This window comes from Ursus arctos, unplaced genomic scaffold (genome assembly GCF_023065955.2).
Source record: "Ursus arctos isolate Adak ecotype North America unplaced genomic scaffold, UrsArc2.0 scaffold_28, whole genome shotgun sequence".
NCBI lineage: Eukaryota > Metazoa > Chordata > Mammalia > Carnivora > Ursidae > Ursus > Ursus arctos.
Window position 1 is genome coordinate 6,505,075 of NW_026622963.1, and position 18,155 is coordinate 6,523,229.

General features: G+C 39.6%; 1 protein-coding gene and 1 long non-coding RNA gene across 3 annotated transcripts in view; both read right to left on the reverse strand.

Annotated features, from left to right (window-relative positions):
- The window catches only part of UACA (uveal autoantigen with coiled-coil domains and ankyrin repeats), a 92,595-nt gene that overhangs the window by 60,383 nt on the left and 14,057 nt on the right, over positions 1–18,155 (reverse strand). The window lies entirely within an intron of this gene.
- On the reverse strand, positions 7,707–17,036 carry LOC130541925 (uncharacterized). The gene is made up of 2 exons (XR_008956031.1): positions 16,249–17,036; positions 7,707–8,110 (listed from the first exon to the last, which is right to left on the reverse strand). It is a non-coding gene; the product is annotated as an uncharacterized LOC130541925 (long non-coding RNA).

Below are 18,155 nucleotides of genomic sequence, written 5' to 3' on the forward strand. Positions count from 1 at the left end.
AAGCAGAAGAGAAGAAAGTTGGCATTTGTGACAAAGACAAATTGTTACTGTTCACTATTTACCACCGCCATCCTTGGAAGAGGCTTCCACATTCCTGCCTCTGATTTAGAACTTGCTTATACTTCCAGTGGGAAGAGTATTTGTCCCTATGCACTACTCAGCCCAGCCACGTGACATGCTTTGGCAGTCATGACGCACTGCACACCTGAGCAGAAGCTTTAAGAGCCATCAAGAGTTTCAGTCAACCCTCTGAGTTCTCACCACCATGCAAATGGCAGGTCTGGACAGAGACTGGTCCTTCGGTCTGGGTCTTATAATGAAAACGTGCGGAGTAGAGCCACTGTACAGGTGGCTCAAAGTCTATGTGTAATGTACTATTGTTATAAACCACCAAGATTTGTGAGTTGTTTCTGCAGCAAAGTTGATTAGTACAGAAACTGAATGAAACAAAAGGGAAAGAATTATGTGATGCATGGCTATTATTCTGATAGCTGACTATAGTGTGAGATGCCTATGATTGTAGGTGAGTACAGTTCATGATGGATCGATGTTTCTACGGCACCTATTGGTATGGGTAAATATGGATTCTATAGAGGATAAATCAGTTCAATTTAGTTGCTGGAAGTGAGGTTGTGGCAAAAATAAAACTAAGGTTGCAAACCTGATAAATTAACATTTACTGTTAATAATAAACACTGCAGGGGCGCCTGGGTGGCGCAATCGTTAAGCGTCTGCCTTCGGCTCAGGGCGTGGTCCCGGCGTTATGAGATCGAGCCCCACATCAGGCTCCTCTGCTATGAGCCTGCTTCTTCCTCTCCCACTCCCCCTGCTTGTGTTCCCTCTCTCGCTGGCTGTCTCTATCTCTGTCAGATAAATGAATGAAATCTTTAATAAATAAATAAATAAATAAATAAATAAATAAATAAACAAACAAACAAACACACACACACTTCACATAGTCCTCAACTCAAAAAAGGCTTTCACTACCATCTTCGTTCCCCATATAAAGCAAAAGAAACCTAGGGAGGTTCAGTAACTTGCAACATTAAATAACTACTAAGTGACAGAGTTAAAATTCAAATTCCAAGACTAACAAATTTTAAGCTTCAATTAAAGGAACAGATTATTTAGTAATCATTCCACTGAAGTGGTAACTTTATTTTATACTATTCACCAATTCTATAAGATAGATGCAAGAGAAAGCGGATACCATAAACTCAGCTCTCAATCTGAATCCTACTAAACAAATATATTATTCATAATGAATTTTCTGTTATACTCCACAATATTCTTATTAATGTGACAACCAGGAATCTAAAACAATATAATTTTTATTTCTACATTTTCTTACATTTAAGCCATAGTAAAGACTTTATTTATTTACATGACAGGGAGAGAGAGCACAAGTAGGCAGAGAGGCAGGCAGAGGGAGAAGGAGAAGCAGGCTCTCCACTGAGCAGTGAGCCCAACTCAGGGCTCCATCCCAGGACCCTGGGATCATGATCTGAGCCAAAGGCTGACGCTTAACCAACTGAGCCACCCAGGTGCCCCTGAATTTTAAAGATTCAGATAAGTGATGGCCTAAATTTACCTTGTCAATACGAAAAAGACTTCCCAAGTCTATTAATAATGCATTAAAATGATGGGTGATGCATCTTAGACTAAAAGAACAAACACTTTAAAAACCATTTATAGCCCTTACACTACTCACATAAACCACAAATAAGTTATTTTTTTACTATATAATACATGTTCATGTAGAAAAATTAGACAAGACTAATATGTATGTCCAAAAAAAGGTAGAAAAGAAGAAAAGATAACTTAGCAAAACCACTGCTAAGATAGAACAATAACTTTGTATTTTTCTTGTCTTTCCATACTTCTCAATACCTAGATACACATTTACTTTTAAAATCAAAATGAGAACATATTATATACATATTTCATATAAACAATTATTCTTAATAGGAGTTCAATAGAATTGCTTATGAATGCATACTTCTAACTTGGAGAATTCCAGAACTTTATTCAAGTATCAATCTTTCTTGCTCCATCTGCTGGCAACTAAGAGAAGCTTTTTTTTCTTTCAATTAGGTGTGAAAAATCAAAGGAAAAGAAGCATTACTTTATCATTATTAAAAACATCGTTAAAAACCTGTCTGAATGTACAATTTGGCCAGAAAGTGTACAGTGGACAATTTCTGAGTGAATTCCTATTAGCCAACCATCAGTGGCTAGCATCAGAAAACACTGCGCTGAGTTCTCAGCTTGATCACTTATTTGCTAATGACCTTGGTCAAATTACTTATACCTTCTGAGCTTCCGTATGCTCATCTGTAAAAGATCAACCACCCCACTAGTAAGAAGAATTAGAGTTAATACATTTATACCTTGGGTACGCTCCAAAGTACTGACACAGAATAAGTGCAAGATAAATGGCAGTTAAGTATTACTACTGCTACTAACTTCTACTATCACCACCAAGGTGCTGAGCTATGGTTAGAAAGTGTAAGTACTAAAGAATTCGAATAGGTCTACTTTCACAATATAAACTTACTGTACTTGACACTTTTTAAAAACTTCCTATTGCTCTCAAGATCAAAATCCTTAACATGATCTCAAAAGTTCTTCATGGTCTGGCCCTTATTGACCTTTGAAGTATAATCTTGAAGTTGGATACTCTCTCTCCCGCCCTCCAATCTCTTCTCAGAGGGAAGTTCTTCAGAAGTACCGAGTTCCCTCACAGGGTACCTGAGAACACCTTTCCCTTCCTCTATGCTACTTAGCAATAACCTGGTCTTTTAGATCTCAGCTCAGCTTTTTCAGAGACACTTTCTCTGACTTCCCAGGGCAAGTCAGGCCTTCCCTGTTACATATTCTGGAATGCCTCTCCTTCATAGAGCTTATTACGTAGAGTGGTAGCTTTATGGTGACGTGTGTTAGCGTTGTAATAAGGTCTCCCCCATTCGTCTGTCTACATGTTCCTCAAGAGCAAGGAGTACACTGCGTCCCCACAACCTAGCCACTTCTCTGCATGAAGTAGGAATTAAGTTATCTGTTGAGTGACTAAATAAACTGAAATTAACAAATACCAAAATTAAAGAATTCTTTCTAAACCTAACTACTTCAGATAGAAGGTGACCATATAAATAATATTTATGGTTATCTGGCTTTGTATTGCTTCTCAGGCTAACTGATAGAAAATACACATACACAGGGCGCCTGGGTGGCACAGCGGTTAAGCGTCTGCCTTCGGCTCAGGGCATGATCCCGGCGTTATGGGATCGAGCCCCACATCAGGCTCCTCTGCTGGGAGCCTGCTTCTTCCTCTCCCACTCCCCCTGCTTGTGTTCCCTCTCTCGCTGGCTGTCTCTGTCAAATAAATAAATAAAATCTTTAAAAAAAAAAAAAAGAAAATATACATACAGTCAGAAACAGTTGCGTCCTTCAAAGAGAGGAATCTTTAAGCACGCAGAAATCTAATATATGACAGTCCTTTAACACTTTCAATTCAAATTTTTAAAAATTTTAATGTGTGTGTGTGTGTTTTTTTTTTTTTTAAGAACTATCCAACTGAAAATGTGTCTGAAACTGTTTCATACTGTATTAGGAGTTTCACTATTCAAGGAAACTTGTGGTAAATGAACTAGTAGAGCTAACAATAACCAGCTAAAAGGTGTGCTTCGTGGTTTCTTTGGGAAGTACGGATACTGCACTATTTTAAACCAAGGTGTATCTACCATTGCCTTAAAGACTTTGACGCCTGGGGCGCCTGGGTGGCTCAGTTGGTTAAGCGTCTGCTTTTGGCTCAGCTCATGATCTCAGGGTCCTGGGATCAAGCCCAGCTTTGGGCTCCCTGCTTGGCGGGAGCCTGCTTCTCCCTCTCCCTCTGCCTGCCGCTCCTCCTGCTTGTGCTCACGCACACGCTCTCTCTCTCAGATAAATAAATAAAATCTTTAAAACACACACACACACACAAAACAACGCTTAAAAAAAAAAAAGTTTGACCCCTTTACAGATTAAACTCTTTCTTTATATAGTAAGTATTCCCAAGTATATATGGTAAATTTTGGCCTCAAATGGCTTTTCACCATTCATTTACACCAAGCCAGAAAATAAAATCTGGAAAGCCCAAACCAAAGAAAGCAACAAGATTTGGAATACATCTCTCAGACTAAAATCTTTATTTGATAAGATTTATTTAGTGAAAATTAATAAAGGGAAGCCTCACTAAAATAGAGTCAGGAAGCCAGAAGGGGAGCCGCTCCTCGGACCCAACAAGAAAACGCACTTGGCGCATTAGTACTACTAGCTACTACCTCAGCAGGAGCAAGAAAAGTTTTCCTCGGGTCCCAGCCAAGGAGAGACTGTCACAACTTAGCCAATGAAAAGCCGCGATACTTCAAACTCCACTTTACTCCAATGGACTTGTTTTTTGTAACAGCCCTTCTACCTGCCCCCACCCCTTTCCTTTATGAAAGAGTGTTCCTCTCCTCGGTTCTCAGGACTTCCCTATGGTTTTGCAACAGTTTGCTTACCCTGAAATGTAATTCTCTGCTATTCTCAAATAAACTCATTTTTGCTGGTAAAATAACTGGCAGTTTTGCTTTTATTTTATTTATTTGACAGAGAGAGAGCCCACGCAGGGGGAGCAGCAGGCAGAGGAAGAAGGAGAAGCAGGCTCCTCCCTGAGCAAGGAAGCCGGATGAGGGACTCGATCCCAGGACTCTGGGATCATGACCTGAGCCCAAGGTAGACGCTTAAATGACCGAGCTACCCAGGTGCCCCTGGCAGTTTTATTTTTAAGGTTAACATTATGACAGATGTTCGCACATCCTATAACTGCAAAACAGCAATAGTTATTTTCTTCCCCATAAACTGCATTATATGTAGAAAATCCAGAAATTAATTTCTTCCCTTGTTATATTAAAGGAAATTAAATTTTAAAATATGTCTCAGCTTTATAATAGAATCAAGACCTCAGGGAATCATCAAGTCCAGGAATGGTAAAACTTGGTGTATCTGCGGCCACTCCCCTGGCGAATACGGATAAATCGATCTTACCACTCCTTTTGACCAAGAATGTGCCCAGGCCTCCCTGGTCTCCGAGGACAAAGCAGCAGTCAATAACCTAAGAACAGCACAGTCATTTTAATTGTCACGGGGAGCATCTGCTGCTAAGGGTTGTGAAAGGAGGTAGGCAACCACTTCAGGCAAACCTTCGTCCCTCCTGTTTAGAAAGGAAATCTGTTCCACTTTCACGGTGTCCTTCGTTCCAACCTTAAGGAGCACCTCTCAAGATAGAGCTCTTACTTCTCCACAGTCCCCAAGGAGGTGGAGGGACTGTGACAGCATAATATATTTCCTTCGTTATCACTGAACCGAGAGTGGGGGCACAGCTGAAGTACCTGTAAACGTGCCTGAATGAGAGCAGAGATGCGCTGATAACGAAGGTTTTCAGCAATTCTGGCACTGACCATGCAGGAACAATCCAATATGGAGAAGACATCTAGTCATCAAAACACCATGGCTTTACACATCTGCATCCTCCCATTCATCCCCAGTGTTCTAATTCGACAAGTAAGCTTCTGGTAAACTAGCTTCCAGATTAGGGAGAGACTGGATGGAAGTAACCAGACACGGGCAGCTATTTAGTTCTCCTTATACATTAATAAGATGACACCTAACACCACAGTGAACTTGCAGTGTAACTCAGCATCTCTGAATCCAATCAAGACTGAGTTTCTGCTTCAACAAGGCTAGGTGAATTTATCAAGATGACAAAAGACCTTCACCTTGCAACAGGAACTGAGTCTCCCCTAACAAAACTTCTTTTTTTTTTTTAATGATTTTTTATTATATTATGTTAGTCACCATACAGTACATCCCCGGTTTCCGATGTAAGGCTCGATGATTCATTAGTTGCGTATAACACCCAGTGCACCATGCAATACGTGCCCTCCTTACTACCCATCACCGGTCTATCCCATTCCCCCACCCCCCTCCCCTCTGAGGCCCTCAGTTTGTTTCTCATAGTCCACAGTCTCTCATGTTTCATTCCCCCTTCTGTTTATCCCCCCTTTCTTTATCCCTTTCTTTCCCTACCGATCATCCTAGTTCTTATGTTCCATAGATGAGAGAAATCATATGATAGTTGTTTTTCTCTGCTTGACTTATTTCACTTAGCATTATCTCCTCCAGTGCCGTCCATGTTGCAGCAAATGTTGAGAACTCGTTCTTTCTGATAGCTAAGTAATATTCCATTGTATATATGGACCACAACTTCTTAATCCAGTCATCTGTTGAAGGGCATCTCGGCTCCTTCCACGATTTAGCTATTGTGGACATTGCTGCTATGAACATTGGGGTGCATATGGCCCTTCTCTTCACTACGTCTGTATCTTTGGGGTAAACACCCAGTAGTGCAATGGCTGGATCATAGGGTAGCTCAATTTTTAACTTTTTAAGGGACACTGTTTTCCAAAGTGGCTGTACCAACTTGCATTCCCACCAACAATGTAGGAGGGATCCCCTTTCTCCACATCCTCTCCAACAATTGTTGTTTCTTGCCTTGTCTATTTTTGCCATTCTAACTGGCGTAAAGTGGTATTTCAGTGTGGTTTTGATTTGAATTTCCTTGATGGCTAATGATTTTGAACATTTTTTCATGTGTCTGTCCCCTAACAAAACTTCTAATTCAAACTTTTACAAGGTACAGAATATATTAGAAGCACAGAGGAAAACTGTAAAAACTATAAGCAATATTTACTTTCTCATTTAGTTTAGAAGTTTCTTTGCTGTTCTTTTCATAAGGATAAACTAAATCTCTATGTTTTTAAAATACATAGTCCCTACACAGTTTCTTCCAATTATTCTCATTTCACTTGGCTTTACTTTAATTTTCTTCTGAACTAGAAATAAGATCACAGAGCTCAGTACATTGAAAAGGCATGCAAACTGTAATCAAAGTTGTAAAACCACAATTTTAAGAAGTAAACACTCAAAAAAAAAAAAAAAAAAGGAAGGAAATAACCAAGGAGTTAACAGCTATGGAATGTGGGATTAGAGAACACTTTTGTTTTCCCCTGTATTTTCTAAATTTTCTATAATGAATATTATTCTGTTCAGGCTTCTTATCTTAGAAGAAACACCCATTCAGTTGCCTTAAGAAAAACAGGATTTATCATAAAGATACACAAAGAGCCACAAGGGAAATCTCACAGAAAACAAATAATGGGAACCGCAATTGAACTGAGCCCAAGTCTGGAGCTAGAGGGTGGCCCGAAAGTCACCTGCCTTCTAGAAACCTCCTGAAGAGAAGAATTAGAGCTGCCACCAAAGCTCTGCCATGGACACTGACCAAGTGTGAGACCAAGTGATCTAAACACGCTCACCCTCAGTCAGGGACATTCTTTGCTTCCATCTTAAACTCTGAAACTCTGAATTTCTTTCACTTTATGTGTAGGCTGTGGTTGAGGTACAAAGTTAGGAAAACAGGCAGCTTTTGCTTAAGGATTAAGCTAATGGATTTTAGATTAAGAATTATACATACACACGGTTTCTAGAAAGATCCAATAGTACAGGTAAAGTCTCCTTCCTGTTCCCTGGCATTATGGGGGTGAGGGGAATAGTAATCTATAAAAGGAAAATTTACATTTATGTTTCTAAAAATCATAAAAATATCATTTAACGAAGCACAATATTGATAAAGTTTTTCCTCATTTTATTACATAAACAATTATTGTATAACAACTAGAAAGGGCACATAATCAAAACAAACAGGTTCCTTCAAAATTATTTGATATCATTTCACACAGAAACAGAAAGCACTCTAAAACTGATTGCTTCGACTTTAAATACTTTTCTCAACTCTACTGTCCACAGAGCAGATACTTATACTGACAACCTATTTATAAATTATCTGAGATACTTCATCATTATAGAAATATTTGAAGGGGCGCCTGGGTAGCGCAGTCGTTAAAGCGTCTGCCTTCGGCTCAGGGCGTGATCCCGACGTTCCGGGATCGAGTCCCACATCGGGCTCCTCCGCTGGGAGCCTGCTTCTTCCTCTCACTCGCCTGCTGTGTTCCCTCTCTCGCTGGCTGTCTCTCTGTCACATAAATAAATAAAAAAAAATCTTTAAAAAAAAAAAAAAAAGAAATATTTCAAGTCCTATTATACTTTCCATTTGTCCTGCTCAGGTTTAAGTGGCTAAAATAAAAAGAATTGTTGAAAGTGTTCTCAAAAACTAAAAACATCAAATAAACATAAGGTAGTAACGCTTAATATTTTAAAATTATTGAATACCTTCAAAGTGTTCTAGAACTTCTACTGGGCATTGGCAGTTATCTCAGATGGTGGTTTTCAAACCTTTTAAACTTCAGAAATTTTCTTCAAAGAAGCCCAGAAACGAACAAAGAATGAGGAGCTGCTCTGTTTGAAGGTATGGTCCCTTTACAGCCTCTATTTCTTCCTTTGTCCCTACAGCACTGAAGATCCTTCAGAGGGCAGCTCAGAGCATAGCAGGCAAATGATCTGCATTAAATGTGTGTGTTTATTCAAAACGCAGATAGCCACCATTCCAAACCTTCTAAATTCATCTCTTCAAGTGCAGTCCAGGAATGTCTGAGAACCCCGTATTGCTGAATTCCTTAATCACAGTTTATTTTTAAGAGTCTAGTGAAGAATTTGGCATATATTTTTCTAATTAAAAAAAAATCTCCAGGGACGCCCAGGGGGCTCAGTTGGTTAAGCATCTGTCTTCCGGCTCAGGTCATGACCCCGCGTCCTGGGATCAAGTCCTACATGGGGCTCCTTGCTCAGCAGGAAACCTGCCTGCTTTTCCCTCTGCCTGCCACTTGTGCTGCTTGAGCTTCCTCTTTCTCTGACAAATACATGAATAAAATCTTTAAAAAACAAAAACAAGGGGCGCCTGGGTGGCACAGCGGTTAAGCGGCTGCCTTCGGCTCAGGGTGTGATCCCGGCGTTATGGGATCAAGCCCCACGTCAGGCTCCTCCGCTATGAGCCTGCTTCTTCCTCTCCCACTCCCCCTGCTTGTGTTCCCTTTCTCACTGGCTGTCTCTATCTCTGTCAAATAAATAAATAAAAACAAAATAAAATAAAATAAAAAACAAAAACAAAAACTCCGCTACTCAAGCAGGGATTATTCTAATGAACCATCCTCCAACTTGCTTTTTTCACGTAATAAATATATTTTGGACATCCTGACAAGCCTAATGATAATTTCTAATGATTTATAATTTTCCATGATCAGAGAAAACAAAGATTTTTAAAAAGGAGTAAATAACAAATGCTTTAGTTTTACTATCTTTGTTACTTCAGGTATTCTAAGTTGATTTTAGAATTTAGGGGGCGCCTGGGTGGTTCAGGTCATGATTCCAGGGTCCTGGGATCAAGCCCCACATCCAGCTCCCTGCTCAGCAGGGAGTCTGCCTCTCACTCTCCTTCTGCCTGCCACTGCCCCTGCTTATGCTCTCTCTCTCTGTCAAATAAATAAATAAAATCTTTAAAAAAAAATTTAACGTTGCGTGGGTTATAATACTAATATTGTATTGCCAGATACCTTTACGGGAAACACCTCTGGTTTGGGGTTTGGAAGAAAGTGCCAAATTTCTAAATCAGTTAATTTTCATGTTTGAAAAATATTTAACAACTATTAAAAGCAGTTTTGAATGTTTCACATTCTATTTTACATCATTCAAATAACAGCTGTCTATGAAGATAATTTAAATTTGGCATGGAGTAATAAGTAGTTTCCACATTCATTAGGATGCTTTAAGTGTTTTGTTTTTATGTCTTTAAGATTGTATTTATTTATTTGACACAGAGAGAGAGAGAGAGAGCACAAGCAGAGAGAGCAGCAAGCAGAGGGAGAGGGAAAAATAGACCTCCCGCTGGGCGGGTAGCCCGATGCAAAACTTGATCCCAGAACCCTGAGATCATGACCTGAACTGAAGGCAGATGCTTAACCGACTGAGCCACCCAGGCACCCCAAGTATTTTGTTTTTATAGTCAAATTCTTACTTACAGCAAACTATTCTAAAAATTATATTTTATTATACAAATGGCAATAAAGTATTTTGTACTGATTTTAGTAGAATGGCAACATAATCAACAGACCTTCAAGTAATACTTTCTGTACTTGAGAAATGGAGCTTCAATATCTTTATTGTCAATATCTTAATTATCTTTATCATCATCTTAACAGAGGGACAGTACTTATTTATATTGATGTGATTATTCTTTTATTTATTTAGAGAGAGAGGGGTTTTCAAGCAGGGGAAAGGGGAGAGGATGAGGGAGAGAGAGAAACTCAAGCAGACTCTGCTCTGAGTGTGGAGCCCAACTCGGGGCTTAATCCCACGACCCTTAGATCATGACCTGAGCCAAAATCAAAAGTCAGACGCTCAACTGACTGAGTCACCCAGGCGCCCCTTGGGGTGATTATTCTAATTGTAGTTAATAAATGCTTACACTTGTAACCTTTTGGCTGATGCTGACAGAGCACACAACCTTTGCTAATGGCAGGGCTAGGCACTGTGTGTCACAAGAGTTTCAGCTCACCGGTTCCCAAACGTTGTTGAGTGATACTCTTAGGTCTTGTGAGAGGTATCTCACAATGGTATCTCCTAGACATTGTATTATTTCCCTGAATTTCGAGGATGTGGAAAATGTTTTATAATGAGCAGATCTGAGATCCAGGATAGCTGTGGTGCTTTAAAATCATTACTCTTCAGAGCTGGTAGACTAATTGGAATCAGTGGCTCTCCTACGTGTCTGAGGCCGAATGTCGCGGAAGACTGTCCCTTTTGAATGTAGCAGTACGCTATTTGAGAACCATTCCTATTACTGGTAACAGATTAAGAAGAATGAGATGTTTCATACAGAGTCTTATAAATGTCTACATTAGAGAAGAAAAACGGTGTTTTTCTTGAGGTCAAAATCTTAAATTTTATGTTAGAGTACTTCTAGTCAGTTTTATTTGGTTTTTAATTTGCAGAGTATTTCTTCTATAGTTAAAAACACTTGTTAGTCTATTTGCTTATATGTATTTATAAAATATAATAATTTTGTTATATAGAAGATGTCTGGATCTTTTAAAGGAATATCTTTTGTACCTCAATCACAGCCTTTTACTCAAAAAAAAAAAAAAAAAAATTGCCATAGCCCACAGTCCTTAAACAGAGAACTGAGCCACATTTAGAGGCCAACTACTACAAATAAATAATTTGCTTAGGCTTTTCCAATAACACAGATAATAACAGAGCCTCACACATGCAATTTCCCTTCTCATACCCTTCCTGAACTTATCATTAATGTGTTCGGGAAAGAGGAGTTTTAAATAGACCAAGGAGTACATTATTCTAATAGAACAATTTTTTTAAATTGCATTATTTCTCAAGTGACAGTACGTGGAAGATGCAAAGAAAGTTTTAAAACAGTCTCGTATAAAATTAATTTAGATTGATCAATGGCAAGAAGACCTATTATAGATTATATTTTTTCTAGTGTCTGCATCCTGGACTGGATTACGATAATCTACTAATTGGTCTCCTCACTTCCACCCTTGTCCCCTGCTCCCCACGGTTATTCTCCACACAACAGTCAGAATTGTTTTTAAAATAAGTCAGATCATGTCACTCCTTTACTTAAAACCCTCCAGTAGTTTATATTCTTGTCACAAATATGGAACCTAAAAGTAAAAATTAGGAAGCAATCAAACAAACCCAATATACGGGATGTTCTGTAAACAAGCAGACAAAAAAAAACCCGGCCTGCTGAACTCTTTAGATTGGAATTCAAATATAACCCAAAACCATTACCCAAACGTGATCCAGACCCCAAGAGATCACTGATTTAATCTCTTTCCACTTTCTCCCCTTTGCTCACGTGACTCCAATCTCAATGGCTTTCCTGTTTTTAAAACATGAAGACAACAAAGACAATCCCATATCAAGGCTTTTTTTTAACAAGCCTTCCCTCCGCCTGGAATTATTAATAATTAGACAAAAAAAGCAAAAATGCCCATTCCCCCACAAAAGCATTACTACATCATAATGTATCCGTTTTCTATTGCTGCCAAACCAAACACAGTGATTGTAAATAGCTACCATTTACTATTGCTCACCAGTCTACAGGTCAACCGGGCAGTTCTGCTGTGCTGGGCCAGACTGAGTAATCCCAGGACTGTGCACGCGTCTACTACCAACCGCCAAAGTTGGTTGGGGGCCGGCTGGTCTGGGAGAGCCTCTTTCCCATGTCTGGTGATTGGCTTGCTGACAGCTGGGGTAACAGGAGCAACTGCTAACTAGCAGTCTGGCATGGGCTTGTTCACAAGAGAGAACAGAAGCATGAGAGATCTTTTGAGATCCAGGCTTAACATCATTTCCAACACTTTCTATTCTCCAAAGTAAAGCACAGCCTAGAGTCAAGAGCTAAGAAAACAGTCACACTGTAGACCGTGGATACAAGGAAGGGTAGAGAATGGGGTCATTTTTTTAGTCCATCTACCAAATACCGTGATATGAGCACTTTTTAAAAAATCCTGGCTCACCTAAGACGGAGGAATAATGGCGAATGCAAAGGATGACATAAACTATACTTTATGACTTGGCACTACTGACATTTTGAACCACAAAAGCGTTTGTAGCGGAGGGGCTGTCCCCTGCATTACAGGAGGGTTAGCAGCCTCCCTGGCATCTACCCACTAGACATCAGTAGTACCCCCCAAGTCGTGACAACCAAAAATGTCTCCAGACATTGCCAAATGTGCCCAAAAAAACAGACCTGCCTGCAGTTGAGAACCACTGCGATAAAGAGATGAATTAAGGTAAAGATAATTTGGTCTTATTCCTGCCAATATAAACTAATTTTGCTTTAAAAGGCTATTCAAATGATTCTAAAATGCAAACTTTATAGATATGTAAGATGTATACCAACTTCCCAACGGGCTACATAGTAACCATTCAGAAGTCCATTGATGATAGATTCCTGCTAATTTATATAATTTAACCAAAAATTTTACCATCTTGTTGAAGTCAACATGAAAGATAATTGAAAAGAAGTTAAACTAAATTAATACTCCAGAATTTGGTATGTAGTGCATCTCTAAGCCCCAGGATGATTCTTATAAGAAGTATTTCTTTGAAGACCAATCAATCAATCGTGTTGCTTCTCTCTCAACCTCCAAATATAAAATTCTGTCTCAGGACTAGGTTTCATGTCTACTCCTCTTTTCTTCCCATTTCATGACAATGGCAATTTACCTCCCAATTCCACCTCTCAATCCAACGCCAGTTACAGATGTAAAACACACCACAGAAAGCTTCTGCAATAAATTACAGGAATAGAGAATGTTAATTTAAAAAGTAAGCACAAATCAGAATATTGCCTCGACAATTAAAAAAGAAACAAACCCAAACAACATATTAGAAAAGCTAGCAGTCAGTCATGAAATACTTACTGTTCTAAACTGTTCTCACGATACTTACATTGCTAAAATGATATATATAAATCAAACTACTTCGCATAAAAAACCTTATGAATCAACTGAATACTCTTTTAATGTATAAATCTGTGATAGCATTGACCAAGTCAAATCATATATACAAGAACCAACCAAGTCGTATATACAAGAACCATATATACAAGAACCTCATTGTAGATTCTCTGGGCAAAAGAGAAGAGTTTCTCCTTCAGAGAAAAGAAAAGAAAATAGAGTAACTTGCTAATCCAATGATGCATCAATGAGCAAAGCCCAGACCAGGGTTTGGGGAGAGATCTGCTTACAGTACCAGTTTAAGGAGAGACTCGTCCTCAGGGCCAGGAGATGAGCCAAAAATATGAGGCAAGAGCCTGCTGTTTTAATCTCACCTCCAGTCCAGCAGGAACTGCACTTAGCAGGAAACAGCACCCTGATTCTCACATCCGCAAGGTCTGTCCTGTACTCAGCCCTGACACTTACGCCCTACTCGCATCTACATCCCCTCAAAGAACCACAGAGTCTGCTTAGCCTGTTTAGAATGATGATACCAAACAGGGACAGGGGAACTCAGCAGGAAGGGTCACCTACACGCACACAATCGAACCACTTAAACATTTTGAAATTATGAAGGTAGAAAAGTCAGGCATTCCAGGAAGTTTCCAGAACTGTCCTTTATAAAGTTGGCCTGGTATTTTAAAGTGGTTTATAAGGACGCCAGGGTGGCTCATTTGGTTAATCGTCTGCCTTCAGCTCAGGTCATGATCCCAGGGTGCTGGGATGGAGTCCCCAGTAGGCTCCTTGCTCAGCTCAGTGGGGAGTCTGCTTCTCCCTCTATCTGCAGCTCCCCCTGCTTGTGCACACTCTCTCTCTCTGATAAATAAATAAAATCTTTTTAAAAATAATAAAAATAAAACACAATAAAGTAAAAGTGGTTGGGGGTGTCCCTGCTCAGCGGGGAGCCTGCTTCTCCCTCTCCCTCTGCCTTTCCCCCCTGCTCATGCTGCTCATGTTGGCTCTCTCCCTCAAATAAATAAATAAAATCTTTAAAAAAAATTAAAAATTGAAGTGGTTTATAATTTTTAACCATGTGTATTCACACTTTAAACTGAAATGTTATCATTTTCATCATTTTTTCCAAGTATTGCCATTTAATTGAATCGGTGTTATCACCCAGGAACAATAAAAAGCCAATAGTATCCTACGGGGTTAGCAAAGCTAGTTTTAAGAAATCAGTATGATTCAAGAATAACTTAGAGGATAGGGTTTCACCTTCATGATGCAACCGTCCTCTTTGAGGAGGATCGACCCTGCTAAGCAGTCAGGAGCAGACACAGGAAAGTTTATCTTACAGGGCAGAACCAACAACAACAAAAACTCTCCAGGATAGCCTCATTGTGTTAACTGAGACACTTCATTTGTCTTAGGAGTACACCCAAACACACCACACCCAAAAGTCTTGTTAATGGGTCCTAAGTGTAGTTCCTTCCTCTTTTGTGACTCATCCTTTCCCACGCCCTCAGAACAGTTCCACAGCAGGAATGTAATTAGATCTAAGCAATTAAGAAAACTGCTGTTCTTCCTCAGTGTGTGTATAGAAACGCTCTGATCAATAAGGGTTTAACTTACAGGACTCCTTGCAATAAATAACGCTTTAACTTTAATAAGGCTACAGGACCTTTGGTTTGAAGACAAATATTAATAAGCGGGAGTACTTTCACATCTTTATTTTTTTTTTTAATTGTATTTATTTATTTGACAGAGAGAGCGAGCAAGAGAGCACGAGAGAGCGCAGCCACACAAGCAGGGCGAGCGGCAGAGGGAGAGGGAGAAGCAGGCTCCCCGCTGATCAGACAGCCTGACAGGGGTTCGATCCCAGGACCCTGGGATCATGACCTGAGCCAAAAGCAGACGCTTCAACAACTGAGCCATCCAGGCGCCCCTCACATCTTTATTCTAAAGGCCATACACAACAGCTTTAAAATCTATCTTTCCAGTGGTCACTCCTAGACCTCTACTCAGAAATTCTTCAGAAAACTGCAGGCCTGTGCATTTTCCTCGTCAATACAAGAAGGGCCAGCAAAAGCTATTTCCCAGCAAAAAAGTGGTAAGTGTTAGGAAATACAGGGGGTTTAGTTAATTACCTACAGGTTCTTGCTACCAATGAGCTTCATGATAGTCGATAATTAAGCAAAATTAAGGGGAATATTTGGAAGTTTTTCACATGTAACACTTACCTGCAAGAGTCTTTCAGGCCTGTGAATGTGCATGTTCCCAATAATAAATTCCCAAATAAAATTAAGTTCCTAGTTTTGCATAAATAGGTTTATTATAAATTCTACTAATATAAATCTATTTTAGTTATAAACAGTAACCTGACAAAAAATGGAAAATAAAAGTGTCATAATCCATAACGATGATCATCTTTGTATATCCCCACTACTCTCTTCCCAAGTGACTGTTTTCTATGATTATTATCAGGTTGTAACTACATTTTTTTATTCTGATTTCTTCACTTATAAGAATTCCATCTCTTCCACAGAACTTCTTCATATGGTTGCAAAACAGTTTTGCATATTAGTTTTCTACTGCTGTGTAAAAATTCAATACAAACTTAGAGGCTTTAAAACAATACTTATTAGTTCACAGTTGTGTAGGTTAGAAGTCCACATGGGATCAACTGGGTTCTTTGTTTAGGGTCTCGCAAATCAAGGTGCCAACCAGGCCAACCAGGCCCAGCTCCTACCTGGGGATGAATCTGCTTCCAGGCTCATTCAGGTGGTTGGTGGAATTCAGTTCCCTACAGCTCCCGGACCACGGCACCTGTTTCCTTGCTGGCTGTGGGACCAAAGCCTCTCTCTCTCACAGCTCCTTAAGGCCACTGGCATTCCTTCTCCCACGGGCCATACACCCTCAAGCCAGCAATGACATAACAAGCCCTCTTGTCCTTCAAACCTCTCTGGCTTTCAGTTCTGCTCTGAGTCAGGGAAAAATCTGTTTTTAAAGGATTCATGTGATTAGAATAGGTCCACTTGGATAATCTCCTTTATTGGCTAACTCAAAGTCAAGTGATTTACAACCTTAAATTACATCTGCAGGGGCGCCTGGGTGGCTCAGTCGTTAAGCGTCTGACTTGACTTCGGCTCAGGGCGTGATCCCAGAGTCCTGGGATTGAGCCCCACATCAGGCTCCTCAGCTGGGAGCCTGCTTCTTCTTCTCCCACTCCCCCTGCTTGTGTTCCCTCTCTCGCTGGCTGTCTCTCTCTGTTCAATAAATAAATAAAATCTTAAAAAAAAATAAAAATAAAATTACATCTGCAAAATCTCTTTTGCCATGTAGCAACATAATCATGGGCGTGTTACCTCATCATAGTCGAAGTCCTGCGGGAGAGGGGATCCTGGGTGGTCATTTTTAGAATTCTGTGTACCACACCTTTGCATCACAAAAGAAACTGTACTTCCAACTGTGCATTGTGGCTGAAAAGCTTGAAGGTAATTTTGCCACTGGAGCAGAAAAACTTTAGGATCCTTTCCAATTCTAAAATGTGAAAAATCGAATATTTAAATCCATTAAAGAAATAAAGTGTAAGGTTATTTTTAAACTTGGTAAGAAAATAAAATAATATGAATTTTTAAATTGGTTAAATAAAAAAGATAGCTGAAGTTTCTCCTGGTTTAAAATCTGTTTTTGCAAAATTGTCAACTTTAGGGGGGGCAATTTTCTAGTCACAATAAGAGGCTGAACATTTAGGAAATAATGAACCATAAAAATGGAAATAAAGGTTTATGCCACTCATGTGACAAATCATAATGCCTAGGGAAACGAGAAGCAAAGAACTCTGAAAGCAGTGGCAATTTCTATAACACAAAACTCCAGTTTGATTCTAGATATAAAGATCAGAAAGGAGGTAAATGAGCCAAATGAAAAACCAGCTCATATACAGATTATTCCACCCAAAGTTCATTAAAAACTAGGACTAAGGATACAGCTAAGGACCAGGCTGAGAGTGTCTTCTCAGGAGGGAGTCAGCTAACTGACTTTGGTATAAGATGGTTCCCATCCCCGACACACAAATCTAGGAGGAGGAAGAAGGGGAAAAGAGGAGGAGGAAGTGGAGGAGAAAGAGGAAGAACAAGACGGCGATGAAGGGAAGAGGGAGGAGAGGAAGAGAAAGGAAGAGACAGACAGGCATGCAGGCAGGAAGGAAAAAGAAAAGAACCTTGCATATAGTTGGTGCTAAATAAATATTTGTTGAATGCAAGTACAATGTGACAGACCATAAATATGTTTGGTAGCCTTCAGAAAATTCACCCCTCTAGCCAGAGAAAGGAAGTCTTTCTAAATCTCAGCTAATCTTGGGCTAAAAATTACCCACAGCCTGCCACTAGGCTGACACTGGACCCAAGGTGGGGCACTCTGGATAACTCTGAAAGTCACAAGAAAATGAGAGCAGGCAATAAAAGTGTTACGACAAAATAAGAAAAAAAAAAAAAAACTCTGTTAAATATTGGTGGAACTGAATTTTGCTGAAACTTTTAATCTCAGAGTAATTATAACTGACACAGTGGCAAATATACAAGTTGACAGACTGTCCCTCAACAGAATTCCAAAGACTGGTTTCCAGCAAAATAAGTCAGGATTCTGCCTATTGGT